Here is a 14,055-nt window from a genome sequence, read left to right as displayed (position 1 = left end):
CTATGGAAATGACCCAGAAGTATACATGTATGTGTTCTGAACGTGTTCATTATGAAATTGTTTTTACATTTTTCTTTAATGACTTATGAGATCTTACAATCGTTTTTGGGGTTGGTTGAGCCCTGGAATGTTAATCTCACAATAGGTTTTTGAGTCAAAGCTTATGTTGATGTCAGAAGGGGACCTTGTTTTTCGATTTCCTGGATAATCCAGTTACTGATTGTGTCAGGGTTGTCTGTGTAGGTATTTGCCACGTGTGATAAAAGAACTGCTGCTTCCTTGGAGGATGTCTGTATTTACCTGAAATTAACATGTTTGACAATATTGGTTTCTAATCAGCAGATCTGTACTCATTAATGGTTGGTAACAATACATTTTGTTAACTTTTTTGTTTTCATTAATTGTTAAACCCAGGAAATTTAGATGTGCCATTGATTAAACTGATTGTCCAGGACTGACAACAGCAGGGACTGAAGGAGATTTAAACTCCTTGGCAGCAGAAGGCAGAGAGGGGACAGTCCACAGAAAACGCTGCCAAGACACTCGGACAGAGCATAGGGGCTCGCAGGCAGACAAGGGTACGTGGTTGGCACGACGTGAGGCACAAGGACGGCAAACACTTCCAGGGAGGAAGATACAGCTCCACAAGGAGACGCCGGTTGTGGGTCCAGCGAGAGAGGGAAACCGCATGAAAGGACCAAGCAAAGCTGGCTAACGAGAAATGAGGTGTGCCGAGGTCACAGCAACACAAGGAGCCCAGAGTTGGAAAAAAAGGAATGACGAAGAGACGCTGACAGGGATTCAATGTTTTGACACCACTTCTGTTTGGAAACGAGTGTCCGGTGAACAGAGTGCATCCGTGGACAGTTGAACGATTAAGTGTTGGGGTAACACAGTGCACAAACTGGACTCTGCACCACTAAAGGTTGTATCCTCCAGTTCTTGTTTTTAACGGACTTTTAGAGTGTGGACTGTGTGTTTTCCTTTTAAAAAAGGAAATTTGTTCCTGATATGTTTAGATTTTGTTATGTTCGTTTATCTTTTTAATGTACTTTTTATTGTCTTGTGTAATAGAACTTACTGTTGCTTTTTTCTGAAATTACTGTTGTGTCTTTCATTGTGTGTTTACTCACCGCCCAATTTAAAGAAACCTGCTATTATCATAGATAGATAGATAGATAGATAGATAGATAGATAGATAGATAGATAGATAGATAGATAGATAGATAGATAGATAGATAGATAGATAGATAGATAGATAGATAGATAGATAGATAGATAGATAGATAGATAGATAGATAGATAGATAATTAATCCCAATGGGAAATTCACATTCTTCAGCAGCAGCATACTGATACAATAAATAATATTAAATTAAAGAATGATAATAATGCAGGTGAAAAAAAAACAATAACTATGTATAATGTTAAATGTTAACGTTTACCCCCCCGGATGGAATTAAAGAGTTGCATAGTTTGGGGGAGGAACGATCTCCTCAGTCTGTCAGTGGAGCAGGACAGTGACAGCAGTCTGTCGCTGAAGCTGCTCTTCTGTCTGGAGATGATACTGTTTAGTGGATGCAGTGGATTCTCCATAATTGATAGGAGTCTGCTGAGCGCCCTTCGCTCTGCCACAGATGTTAAACTGTCCAGCTCCATGCCAACAATAGAGCCTGCCTTCCTCACCAGTTTGTCCAGGCGTGAGGCGTCTTTCCTCTTAATGCTGCCTCCCCAGCACACCACCGCGTAGAAGAGGGCGCTCGCCACAACTGTCTGATAGAACATCTGCAGCATCTTATTGCAGATGTTGAAGGACGCCAGCCTTCTAAGGTAGTATAACCGGCTCTGTCCTTTCTTGCACAGAGAATCAGTATTGGCAGTCCAGTCTAATTTATCATCCAGCTGCACTCCCAGATATTTATAGGTCTGCACCCTCTGCACACAGTCACCTTTGATGATTATCAGTAAATTTCAAGAGTTCCCAGTCTCTTAATAAAACTGGGTGGCGTAGTCGGATATTTAAATGGTGTCTATGTTAGATTACCTGTAAGTGTGACCAGACACCTGTTACATTATGTCAAAAAACAAACAAGGGTTGAGATTGGGCCAGAAAGAAAATGGTCAAAACTGCAAGATCACTAAGTGTCTAAGCCAAAACATGAGACAAACATTTGTGGCCAAAAAAAAAACACAAGCAAAGGACAAAAATACAAGGAATGAAAGACAGAAAAGTTATCAAAAAGGACACGAGTTCTGAGTTTTAAATCCACAACTCAGAAAAGATAAAGTTTGTGTGGGTTATCTTTTATCCCGTTGTGCTGTGATCAAAGATCACGACCTCCAGTGACACACCAATAGCAACTGGGGCATTAGTACTGAAAAGGAGAAAACAAAAGACAAAATGGCGGATGAAATGGTCCAAATATATTTCATAATTAAAACAAAAATTTATACACTATAAATAGATTCAGCGACACACAAAAAAAAAAAACAAACGAATGTAAAAATACCCAAATTGATAAAGGAACTCCCATAAATTTTTCAAAAAGGAACAAACTAACAGCTTACTGTTGTCTCTGTAAATTTTTTTGGACCATTTCCGCTGCCATTTTTTTTCTTCCTGTTGTGAGGAGCCTGTCCATAGAGGACATTAACAGCTGGTATCGATGGGGTGGGATGTCCTCAAAAGGTCTTTAACTGACGGTCATGGTGCGACGGGTTAAAAGGACACCACTTTGCGCACTTCCTCATCCGAGTTTGGAGATTCCAAAACCTTATTGATATTTGTTCTTGTGCAAAACACAAATCATTTCAATAAAAGTGGTGTCTGCCAGTTTCGATGTCTGCTCGTATTTTTTGTGACTTTTGTTTCTTATTTTCGTTTTGGTACTGTGCGGTAGATTTTTTGATTTGACCCTATGTCTGGTTTTGACTACATCTTCTTGCCGGGTTTCCTCTCGTTGATCCTCTCTTGCTAGTACACTCACAGACAGCGTGACATCACCAGTGTCAACGGTATAAACTTGACATGCGGCACTTCTTCATCTTCCCGGTCTGATGGATTATCCCTGTAAAATTTTGGGTTTGCTTTAGTTATTGTTTTTCCGACATTACAACTTTTTTAGACATTTCTTTGATTCCGAACTAGAATTTTGCTTTCTCATAACCAAAACTTTTCTACTTTTGATCTTGCCGTGTTTTCGGACTAACATTTGATCTCCTGTTCCTCATTTCAAATCTTTGCTGCTACACTTTAGCAGAACACGCACCTGAGAAAAACTGACCAAACTAAAAACTAAAAATAAATCATCAGGAAAGAAACAGAATAACTCCTTAGGTTCCCTAATATACTTGTGAAATGGAAATTTGATGAAAAAAGATAACCTCTACTTCAACCCAATGGCACCCACCTAAGTATCAGTTCTCAATGCCCGATTAACCTAAGTTGGTTAGTTCCATAAGGGAGCTGCTCCATTCATTAGCCATTTCCCTCTCATGTACCCTCAATCTACAGTCGGTGTTGGTATTGTACCTACTCAACCTGGACCCAAAGCAGTCGCCAGGCTTCCTCTAGCCTTTAACACGGTGGCCTATCCCATTACATTTTTTTTTTTATTTTGTTGCTGCCATTGTGCCAACATGCCAGCATCTTAACCATGGAAACGAAGCCGTCAGTACTGCTGCTTTGTGGTTGGGCTGCTATTATTTAGTCGAAGGTCTCTTGCATAACTCCATCATCGCGGCAATCTCGAGCTGCTCTTCAGTCAACAACTCTACTGGGCGTGTGTGGGCAGGGCAGCTGTGCTTTTCTGTTGACGGATTTTTACTGTCGCCCAGACTCTGACAGATGAGAGGCACTAAAGCAAATCTCTGGGTGATTTACTCCACGTTTAAAACACTCGAGTGTACTTGTATTTCACATCCAATTGCCTAATTTAGAGCTCTGAGTTGGTTTGTTAGAAATGGTAATCTGTGGAATTCGGAGGCCTAAAATGCTTAGTATTGGGGCAGTAAGATTACTGTATATGGGGGCTGTCGGCCATGGTGAGGAGGGGGGATAGATAGATAGATAGATAGATAGATAGATAGATAGATAGATAGATAGATAGATAGATAGATAGATAGATAGATAGATAGATAGAAATGAAAGGCACTATTAGATAGAGAGATAGATATGAAAGGCACTATAAGATAGATAGATAGATAGATAGATAGATAGATAGATAGATAGATAGATAGATAGATAGATAGATAGATAGATAGATAGATAGATAGATAGATAGATAGATATGAAAGGCACTATAAGATAGATAGATAGATAGATATGAAAGGTGCTATATAATAGATAGAGAGATAGATATGAAAGGCACTATAAGATAGATAGATAGATAGATAGATAGATAGATAGATAGATAGATAGATAGATAGATAGATAGATAGATAGATAGATAGATAGATAGATAGATAGATAGATAGATATGAAAGGCACTATAAGATAGATAGATAGATAGATAGATAGATAGATAGATAGATAGATAGATAGATAGATAGATATGAAAGGCACTATAAGATAGATAGATAGATAGATAGATATGAAAGGTGCTATATAATAGATAGAGAGATAGATATGAAAGGCACTATAAGATAGATAGATAGATAGATAGATAGATAGATAGATAGATAGATATGAAAGGCACTATAAGATAGATAGATAGATAGATAGATAGATAGATAGATAGATAGATAGATAGATAGATAGATAGATAGATAGATAGATAGATAGATAGAAATTAAAGGCACTATATAGATAGATAGATATGAAAGGCACTATAAGATAGATAGATAGATAGATAGATAGATAGATAGATAGATAGATAGATAGATAGATAGATAGATAGGAGAGAAAGTTTCTGGATGCAGAATCTATTATTATTATTATTATTATTATTATTATTCTTTCTTCTAAGAAACACCACTGTTTAAGGTGGCCTACAAAGTCAATATAGATTTGGATGTCTCAATTATACAGCAGATAGTACAGGATACTCAACAATGCACCATCTGTTGGAATGGAAAATGTAGGGCATTTTATTATTTTTATTATTACATGCATATAAAATATATTCCAATACATAGTGCAATGCAAATATTTATGCTGAATACACCCTACCCAATAAAGTGTAATTGACAGACAGAAATTGGATTAGATAGATAGATAGATAGATAGATAGATAGATAGATAGATAGATAGATAGATAGATAGATAGATAGATAGATACTTTATTAATCCCAATGGGAAATTCACATTCTTCAGGAGTATATTTGGCTTTTTACAGAAGCTCTTTAAATAAATAAATACATAAATAGCTACATAAATAAGTAAATAAACACACACGCTTTTATGTGGCGATTGCACAGCATTTTGATTTTATTCAACACGCTACTTGTAAGGTTCATTAGCATCTCTAAACTAGACCACTAGCCCCGTCTGGGTCTCCTCCTGCCTTGCGCTCGAAGTGGCCAGGATAGACTCGAGTTTCCTGTGACTCCGAAATCAATAAAAAGTGTTTGAAAGTGGGTGGATTTTTCAAGCGTTTTGTGGAAAGACTAATTCGCGTTCTGGGACCCTTTTAAATATAGGAAGGACCGTAACCGGGTAACCCCTGACCTGATCGTGGCAGGTGTGTGCGTGTGTGTCACTTTAAGAGTGAGACAGGCGACTGCCGGCTGCTCTCGGACAAAGACGGCTGACGCAGAGCGTCGTATTACTGTCGCCAGCGAGTTTCCACAGGTGCCGGGTGACCGATTACTGTTTGGCATTCCATCGAGTGAAGTGCGCCCAAGTTCGAGTGTAGCAGGCGTGTCACCTGCAAACAAAGAAGACAAACCGTCACCTCGTCGGGCCAGCGCCAGGGTAGCAACTGCGAGGCTGTGTGAGCCCGTGAGCGCTGCGCGTGGCGTCGCATATCAGCTTCATCCACGGGCTACATGATCACCTCTGGTAAACTCTGGAGACAAAAGGGGGGCACTTCACTGAAACTTGAGCTTGGATCAGCCAGTAGGATGGCTTTATAAACTTACCTATTAGGTGACTGAGGTGGGGGGGAGGGAAGGACAACTTCCAAAGTGACACATTTCTAGGTGTATCAATGCAGAGCCCTCTGTTCCAAGTGTAAAAAAATAAAGGGAGTTTGGCAAAATGCAGTGGCTTTAGAAAGTATCCCGACCCCTTCTTTTTACTGTGATGTAGATTTAACTTTACATTGGTATATTGTCATTTTTGCCCATTAATCAACCTCAATAGCCCATAATGACAAAGTAAAAAAACAAGTTTTGAAAGTGTATTAAAAATCAAAAACTGAAACCTCTCGTGCATATAAGTATTCAGACCCTTAATTTATTACTTTGTAGAAGTCTCTTTGGCAACAATTCCAGCTTCTAGTTGTCTTGAGGTAAGTCTCTAAAAGCTTTGCACACCTGGATATGGGCAGTTTATCCCATTTTTCCCTGACTTATCCTCTTAAGCCCCATTTGATTGGATGGAAAGTGTCTGTAAACTGCCATCCTCGGCTCTTTGAACGCATGTTCCATGGGGTTTAAGTCTGGGCAACTCGAGGACCCTCCAAGACTTGTCCCTAAGCCACTTCAGCATTGTCTGTATGCTTTGGGTCACGGTCATGCTGAAAAATGAACTGTCACCTCCAGTCTGTGACTGATAGATAGATAGATAGATAGATAGATAGATAGATAGATAGATAGATAGATAGATAGATAGATAGATAGATAGATAGATACTTTATTAATCTCCAAGGGGGGAAACTGTGGCACTCTGGAGGATTTTCTTCAAGGACCCCTCTGCATTTGGATACTTTCAGCCTTCCATCAGTTCTGACCAGTCCCCCTTGACATGCACCCCTATAACAACAACCAAAAACAAACGTGCGTCATTTAATTATATACACTGAAAAGAATTCAATGCTTAAGAAAGTTACGGCACATTGTCTGGTGAAGAAGTAAAGCTTGCTTTTGTGGTGTATGGTGGCCTGCCAGTGTGCCAGCTTATCGAGTACAACCCACCATAAATCAGCTTCCATAACCTCAAAAAACCTTCCGCACGCAGGAAAAAATAAGTCTGCTACCTTTGTTTTTTTTTCCCTTCTGCGCAAAGGTATGCGGATCACCAGGACCAATACGGTAAACGGGGGCGTGTCCTTATGCAAATATCCTAACGTCGGGGTTACTGAAGCAGCGCTTTACCGTTTTACTTTTACAGTTGTGTACCTTCGCTGTTTAACAGTTTTCCACTGTCAAATGAACTGTGTAACTGTAATGTATCAGTAAACGGTATGTAGCCTATTTTGAAGGTAGAAAAAATATATTTACAGAACTTGGCTGTAAAAAATAATGAAATGTATTAAGATGCAATCCCTGCCCGGGATTGGTTCCTGCCTTGTGCCCTGTGTTGGCTTTGATTGGCTCCAGCAGACCCCCGTGACCCTATGTTCGTATTCAGCGGGTTAGAAAATGGATGGATGGAAGATATACAGGTAATTTTCAGTAGATCATACGGTCATTTTCCTTTTTTTTTTTAAAAAAAGGTATTTTACTTTCACCATTTACAGTATTTTTACCGTTAATCTCATTAACATTTTTTACAGTAAAGAAATAAGCGGTCATTGAGTAAAGCTCCCATCTAGGTTAGTCCTTGACGCAGGGATACTGGAACTTTTCAAATGACGTTCAATGCATGAATAAACACAATACAAAATAAATTTACTGATTAAATCTATTGTACAGGATATGCAGTCAATGATTGTAATCAATATTCGTGTTTTAAAGAAAACCTCATGAAGGTGTTGTCCATTTCTCTGTACACATTCTGGCAGCCTGTTGTGGAAGTTCTGCATCACTCGACGTAACATTTCAAGAGCAATGCCCACGATTTCCTCTTCAGTCCTCCTTTTTAGTTCAGCAGTGGTTGCAGGACCTTCTGCGGTACACTTGGCTTTTAAGATGTCCCCACAGAAAAAAAAGAAAGTGAGATCTGAGATCTCGGAGGCTGTTTCGTGAAATGACGCGCCTTCCCAACAATCGTCGAATGGCTGGCATCGATTGTCGGGCAGTAGCCTATGTGAAGTGGCTCCACCGGGGCACTTCTTTTTTAAGGCTGAATCCGTTTCTTCGAAATTACGCACCCATGTTGCAATCGCACGAGCAGACGGGACACGATCATGACATCCTAACTGGTAATGACGGCGAAATTCCCTTTGCACAGCAGTCACACTATCACCTTTCTCATAAAAGGCTTTCACAGCGAATGCTCATTGTGCGCCACTCTACTGCTCCGTTGTAACTAATGGCAAGGGGTTCTAAATGACGTCACATTGGTCCCAAACAACTGCCGACGCCGCAGGGTCACCAACACCTATAGCTCCAAAATTTCCCCTATGACGGAGCCACCCTGTATACACACACGGCGGCCACTTTATTAGGTACACCAGTTCAACTGCTTGTTAACACAAATGTCTAATCAGCCAATCACATGGCAGCAACTCGATGCATTTCGGCCATTAGATATCGTCAGGACAACCTGCTGAAGTTCAAATCAAGTATCAGAACGAGGTGATGGAAGTGGCTTTGAGCATGACATGGTTGTTGGTGCCAGAGTGGCTTTCTCCGAGTATTTCAGAAAGTGCTGATCTGCTGAGATTTACATACAAAAATATCTCTTCGATTTACCGAGAATGCTCCGAAAAAAACGGAAAACATCCTGAGAGTGGAAGCCATCTGGGTGAAAATACCTTTTTGATGTCAGAGAAGAATGGCCAGCCAGCTGATAGAAAGGCAAAAAATAACTCAAATAACCACTCGTTACAACGGAGGTATGCAGAAGAGCAATTTCGTTCTTCAGTCCTCTTCTATTAATAACCTTCTTAATAAAGTGAATGGAACTCAAGGAATAGAATTCCAGTGGGAATGCCAATGGGGATATCGTTTACCAGGATATAAACGTTACGCACAAAAAAGTCTTTAAAACCCTTGCAGCCCTACTAAGTCCAGATTTTTTTTAACTGTCAGCAATGACGAATACGTTTGCTAGGGGCGGGTGGGTGTTGATACAAATAATCCAAACTAACCATCCTGATTAGCAGCGAAAGTTGCCTCGATATTTATAATTAACGTTATCCACGGCGACCTACAACTGGATGAATTTCTTTTGCTTTTTCATTTGGAGGACAGGCTGGTGAAGTGACTTGCAGTGTCATCGCGGGGTTTGAGGTCCAAAGCCTTCATCCAAAGCACCAGTTTAGGGGCGCTGGTGCCAAAAAATGCCAGCCCTGGGCGGGACGCTGGTCCATCGCGCTTCCCGTTCACACACTCCGGGGCTTTAGGCAAAATGAGCACGTGTTTAGGGTGGGGGGGGCACCACAGAAAATTTCCATTGCCCGATTCACCATGGACCAAATAGTGCAGCTGAACCAGGTTCAACAAGGAGGGGTTCCCATATTAAATGAAAAAATTACACACACACATATATATATATATAAATAAGGCAAATACCAGTGACTCACTCATCACGAAATCTCCTGAACCTTGAGGACTTGGGATTAGGAATGTAGGTTACCCTTGGCCCATAGGTGCTCGCTAAGAAACGGTTTTAAAAATTTCATGGTCCAAGCGCGTTCTGTCTGTATGTCTGTCCGCTTTTCACGAGAGAATTACTTAACGGATTTAGATCTGGTCGTTTTCTATAATTTGCTTGAACATTCTGGTTGATTTTGCCACTTCTCTCATCACGCTAAGTACCAGAGTTCGCTTGCGGTACCGATGTATTTATGCAAATTCAACAGAGTGGCTGTGGGCCGAGAGCAGGGGGGCGGGGCCTTCCTTATTCATTCGTCAGCCTCTGTTTGAGTCGCTCTACGTCTCGCCACGTGTTGGAGTGCACCTCACCTCCGCTTAGCCTGTGCTACTGTTTGTTTAACAGACATTATCATCTACAGATTGTTAAGGAGTAACATTTAACGTTTTTGAGAGAGAGATCAGAGCTCCGTGCGTTTTGGAGAGTAGCTGCTGATTGGCAGAGATATCAGAGCCATGTGCTTTTCTCCCCACAAGGGGAATGCTCTCCAGCCAGAGCAGAACACGATCAGATACACTGCCAACGTGTATTGATTTTTAAAGTTTGTCCTGTTTCATTACTATGTGGGCGCAGATCTAACTATGCAATTATTGCATTGCATTAAAAGTTGCATAGTTAGATCTGGACCACCCTGTATAGTATATATATATATATATACTAGACATTAAGCCCGTTACAATAACGGGCGCTAGAATAGTATTGCATAAATATTAGTAGGAACAGTCTATATTAAATGGCAAAGGACCGTCTATTTTCTGTTACAGTAATACTGGCTTGTATGTGACTGTAATATGCGTCACTGTATTGTGTGCCTTTAATTTTCTCTCACAGTAATACGTCTCTCCAGCAAGTATTTTAATCTGTGCTGTCGTGCAGCTGATTATTGTATGTATGGCGTCTCCCCAGCAACGGATTTTATGTGCATGAAAATAAATCCACTTTTAAAAGTCATCCTATTGTAATATCATGAAAATTCGTATATTTAGGAAAACACTTTACCGGGCCAAGTTTGTTAATTGCAAATCTGACATCCTCAGAGTGAACAACAAACACTAATCCCACCTCTTTGGGGTAGCTGGTCTCCGCGTCTCAGTACTCGATTGGATTTTTCGTGCGTTATGTTTTAGGTCTTACCTCATTTACCGAAATCCGATTGGATCGGCTGCGCAATATTTTATAGGTCCCGCCCTCTCTCTCTTGTGTGACGTGTCAGGCGGCCTTTGAAGCATTGCACCGTGCCCCGCGCATGCGCACTTCACCAGAAGATACACACACACGGACACATGGATGCACACAGGGATTTTATTAAAGAGGATTTATTGTGACAAACGGAGGCACTGTCGACCCCTTGAACCCTCAGACCAGATGTCAGACACCAGATAAAAGTCCAAATAATGGTTTATTATAATAATACAGTGCACAAAGCACCACTACTCCACACCACTCCAATAAACGATAATCACTACAATAATTAACAATCCTCCACACTCCCAGACACTTAGCCACCCAACCACCCAGCTCAGCTCAACATCTGGGATTTCCCACAGTCCTTTTATAGTCCTTGACCCGGAAGTGTTTCGCCTCTCTCTGTCCATGTCACCATGAACCCTTCCGGGTCAGATAAAAGCTCCTTTTCTTCTACCCGGAAGTGTGTCATTCGCTCTGTCGCCGTGACTAAGACGCACTTCCGGGTTACAGGTGAAACAAAAGTCTCTGGGCCTTCCAGCAGCATCCCCTGGAGGTTCCCAAGGTATCCAGCAGGGCTGTGATGAAAAACTCCACTGTCCATGATGCCCTGCTGGACCTCGGGGCACCTCTGTGTTGCAGGCAGGGCTCCACCTAGTGGCTTGGGGGTATTGGCCGGGAGGAATGGCTTGCCACAATATATATATATTTATATGCATACAATAATAAAAATAATAAACTAGCAATATTAGTGATATATATTTATTTTGGGTCCACCAAGGCTCACTTGATCGTTGTTGTCTTGGTCATGTCACTTGTCCCATTCAGTTGGCTAACGAAGAGTTAAGTTCATATCATACAGGGTGTCCATAAAGTCCGTGTGCAATGTAGCTTTGTAAGTAAATGTGATTAGAAAGCTTAATGTATCTATTTTTCTTTGTCTTTAGAATTATGTTTAGAAATTTAACTAAATTACTTATTTTTCAGAATCACTGTTGACCCATGGCTTCACTAGAAGAGTGAGTAACTTGTGTTCTTTGGTTGGCTACCGCTGCTGTCCAAAGAAGGTTTAGACTCCAGTACAAGAAAGAAGCTCCACACAGGAATTCCATATCCAAGTGGATGAAAAAATTTAAAGAAACAGGTTCTGTTAAAGATAAGCCACGTGTTAGTGAAGAAACTGTAGCATCCCTAGAATAAACCTTTGAGGCAGGTCTAAGAAAGTGATTATGACAGACAGAATTGTATTACCCTGTGTATTAGTAATGATGGTGGACATGTTGAAAATTAACAAAAACAAAAAATGTAAGTGCTTCTTCTTTCTAATCCTTTTTTACAGATACTTTCTATCACATATACTTACAAAGTTACAACTATTTTAAATTGCACACTGACTTTATGGACACCCTGTATATATGGAGGCACTAAAAAGTGTTTAGGGCCTCTAAAGGTCATAATCAGGCCCTGATGCACTCATCATCACCAATGTTCGTTTTCGGTGAAAAAGTCCAAAGACGACCTCAAGGGGGTTACATTTAAACGGCACAAATACTGATGCAAAAAAAGGTTTGTAGCTCGCACACAATCTTTTGAGAGTAATCCAACTCCATAGCAGTGTGACACAAACAGCAGCAACACCATCACCACTAACCAGTGCGCCCCATTTTACACGAACTGGCAGAGGACAAACGCATGAGTGCGCGCATGCGCTGACATTCCCGTCCGAGTTCAACTCCTCGGTTATCTCGTGATTGTCTAGAATTTGGTTTGCTGGGTAAGCGTTAAAAAAACCAAAAAAAACTGAACTGCCCTCGGCGCCAACAGAATGCACGGCTAAAAAAGAAAAAGAGGAAGTCTGTCTGAGCAAAAGTTGATCTCAGCCGTCGTGTCTGGTTTTGCTATGAAGACATCGAGAGGCGCGACCTGTCTGCAACACCGCAGTCCTTCGAGAAACCGAAAGTATGGAGACGATTTAACAATGAGATAGGCAGCCAATGTTCATCTAAATAAGACAATTAAATAAAGGACCGCCTTTAAATGTTCGGGTTGAACATAAAGTAGGCCACCACAGCTCTCAAATGCCATAGTTCAACAATTAACCGACAGATATGGTTAGTTTCCAGTTCCAGCCTTGAGTCCTGTCTTTTTGTTTAACAACTTTGTTGCAATTAGTAATTTGTCAAATTTATACTTGCAATTTAAATTTGTATTTTACCTCAGAACTTGTCACAGCGCACTGCGTCAGCCCTCGGTGGTGAGCGCTACAGAAAAAGAAACTGAATTGAATTGAATTCCAGCGTGACTTAGTCACACCAGCCAATTACATAATTAAGCGCATACGCACTTGTATAGTTATTGATACAGCATTAATTACGCTATTCATTTGTTAGAATCAAGTTATTCCAGTCCATGTTTCTTCTTAATTACGTACTGTAGTAGATGCTCAAGAAATGCAGGAGTTCTTTTCAAACATCAGAAGGAGGTAAGAAATCACCCTGGACGCTAGATGATCGAGGACTGGCATAAGATCTCCTGAGATCGTGGGGCACTGACACAGCACTTCTCTTGAGTCCTCACCGCGGAACTCTGGCTTTGGGTCGGCACAAGGAGCTGGGGTGGTGTTTAATTTGGCAGATGGGATGCCTCAGACCCCAGGTGAACAGAGCGAGACGAGGCCTTGCGCACGCGCAGATGACTTGAGCGGCTGATGAAGGAGGTGGCGGGCCGCAGTTCGTTTTTAGCGCTAAATAGCACCAGCTTTGCCCAAATTTTATTTATTTACAAGTACATCAAAGTAGCTTGTAAATACGCAATGGCCGGCAGGAATCCTGGTCCGTGACCGCATGACAAATCAGCGGTCTGCACAATATACACCGTGTCGTTCACGCTTTTAACTAGTTGCCGTTTTTTTATATTTATACTTAAATATTAAGAATAGCCTTATTGATGGCGATACACAAGTCTGACCTATAAATCAATCATGCTCGTCTCTAGTGTCTTTCACATAACACTCCATCACATGGTGCTTCACGATACGTTTTTATAGGCGTGTTACTGTCACGTGCACAGACCCCGTGACGTGTTAAGGTGCGACAAGCCGCCAGTCTCAATTGCTATGAGAAGTGAGCGCAGTCTTGAAAGTAACGGATCGGTGGTGGCGCTGTACTGGGCAGCGTGCTTTATCAGAGAACCATTGCTTGGCAAAGCACCATTTCATTAGGGCATCGA

Source organism: Erpetoichthys calabaricus, chromosome 15 (genome assembly GCF_900747795.2).
Source record: "Erpetoichthys calabaricus chromosome 15, fErpCal1.3, whole genome shotgun sequence".
In the NCBI taxonomy this organism is placed as follows: domain Eukaryota; kingdom Metazoa; phylum Chordata; class Cladistia; order Polypteriformes; family Polypteridae; genus Erpetoichthys; species Erpetoichthys calabaricus.
Note: the sequence above shows the minus strand (reverse complement) of the source record.